The following is a 2500-nucleotide window of genomic DNA, read 5'->3' on the forward strand; positions in this document are numbered from 1 at the left end:
TGACGAGACATAACTGCTGTGACATACTGACGCTGCCTCAGACATTCACTTACAATGATCACTACCAACGAACCTCGCCCCCCCCCCCCAACAACACACTCTCTTACCACGTTGTGTACTGTAATCCAACCCATTTCGCACCTTAACCTAACCCATTTTGCACCTTAACCTAACCAAATTCGTAACGCAATTTGTACCACAATTTCTACCGCAATGTAACGCAATTTGTACCGCAATGTAACGCAATTTGTACCGCAATGTAACGCAATTTGTACCGCAATGTAACGCAATTTGTACCGCAATGTAACGCAATTTGTACCGCAATGTAACGCAATTTGTACCGCAATGTAACGCAATTTGTACCGCAATGTAACCCAAGTTGTGCCTTAACCTAACCCAAGTTGTGCCTTAACCTAACCCAAGTTGTGCCTTAACCTAACCCAAGTTGTGCCTTAACCTAACCCAAGTTGTGCCTTAACCTAACCCAAGTTGTGCCTTAACCTAACCCAAGTTGTGCCTTAACCTAACCCAAGTTGTGCCTTAACCTAACCCACGTTGTGCCTTAACCTAACCCACGTTGTGCCTTAACCTAACCCACGTTGTGCCTTAACCTAACCCACGTTGTGCCTTAACCTAACCCACGTTGTGCCTTAACCTAACCCACGTTGTGCCTTAACCTAACCCACGTTGTGCCTTAACCTAACCCACGTTGTGCCTTAACCTAACCCACGTTGTGCCTTAACCTAACCCACGTTGTGCCTTAACCTAACCCACGTTGTGCCTTAACCTAACCCACGTTGTGCCTTAACCTAACCCACGTTGTGCCTTAACCTGCTCTGTAATTGGCATATGACACGTTACATTAATCTAGTGTTGTCTAACCACAACCCTCTGAATATAGTTCGCTACTCGCACCGCCCACCCTCTTGTGTATCGTTTCATGTTCAACACTTCGCAAGTGTTGCTTACTTTTTACATGCTCCCGCTGTACACTGTAATGTGGACGACTGCAGGATGTACATCGCCCCCCCCCTCCCCCCCCCCCTGCCTTCGCACGCTGGTCGTTCAGGTGCTTGCGTGTTCAATGCCCTTCGCAGCTGTTCACTGGCATTCGCATGTCGAAGCGCTCAGTCTACGTCGTGGTACGGCCTGTGTCCACTGTCCGCTGATGTCGTAAGCTTAACCCTCACATTGTACTGCACATAGGTCCGTATGTACTGAATGATACGCTGTGGCACATGTGTGACCGTACAACGACTGCGCCCAACAACAGCGAACCATACGGTCCAAATGTTGTGCACTCAGCCACGTGCCGTCTCCCCATAACAGCTACATTGCAGTGTGGTACGCCATAGAGACGTGTGGGAGTAACGGACGCCCTGGATGGCGATCAGCATGAGCCGTCTGTTGATGTAGTGGCGCGTGTATTCAAACGTAGTCGTCTCTTCTCACACAGTGTGATAGCATGGTGCACCGCGTTCCACATCTGCGACATGGTACAGATGCTGGTTGACAGTCGGTGTCGTAATGGACATCGCATACGTAGGGGGCCACCTCCCACGTGTTCTCTAGTCGTGCACATTTTGTTGCGTGTATGTGGGCAGACGTAGTGTGTCGTGGCACCTAACAGACAGGTATGCAATAATCGTTGCATTTGCAAACTGGGATGGACGTCTACGTTTGCTGGTGACGTTACGCAAATGAACAACTGGTAAACCCATTGTGGTGCGGTTGTTGTTGCTGGAGGTAAATCAGTAAGGGCAAATCTGTGTGTGAAGCGATACGCGGCGGTGGCTGGGTGGGACCGTCCCCGGCCGGTGAGGGGGGGCCGCCCGGCGTGCTGGCCGCGCGGTGCGTGGGCGCACGCGCTACAGCCGGCTGGTGGGGGCGCCCAGTGGCAGGCGCGCCGGCCGACGGACGCGGCAGGCGGCGCAGCTGCGCGCCGGGGCACCCTGCGCGCGGCGCCGGGCGGCCAAAGTGGGTCCTCGCGGGCCCGGTGCGAAGCGCGTGGACATCTGCAGTGTGCTGGTCCGACTGAGGACTGTGTGCGTTGAGGATGCGCCGCCGCCCGGCACTCGGCGCCGCGACGCCGTCTGCTGCTCGGTCGCCCCAGCGGTTCTCGCTGGTGGTTTGTATCGCAGTTGTGCAGACGTGTTGGCACGTGCGCTGTGCTGGGAGAGTTCGCTTCGGCACCCACGTGGGGCCTTTGCCCTTCTGTGGCGCTGGCGTTGGAGCTGCCGGTCACCGTAGGTGGCGCGTGTTGTCTCCCGCCGGCAATGCCACGACAGCACGCTCCCGGGCCTCTGTCGGCAGCGGCAAGCTCAGTTGGGAGCACGGGTGGTCGCACCTAAAGCGTCTACTCGCCTAACTCCGGGCGATTGCGCCTCTCTCGAACCCGACCAAGTACTTAGGACGGCGCTGCGCGCCGCCGGGACCTGAGAGGGTTTCGAGGTGTATTGTGCAGGGGAGCTCAGCCTCCTCCTGTTTGCAGAATAATTGA

Source organism: Schistocerca cancellata, chromosome 3, assembly GCF_023864275.1.
Source record: "Schistocerca cancellata isolate TAMUIC-IGC-003103 chromosome 3, iqSchCanc2.1, whole genome shotgun sequence".
Classification (NCBI taxonomy): domain Eukaryota; kingdom Metazoa; phylum Arthropoda; class Insecta; order Orthoptera; family Acrididae; genus Schistocerca; species Schistocerca cancellata.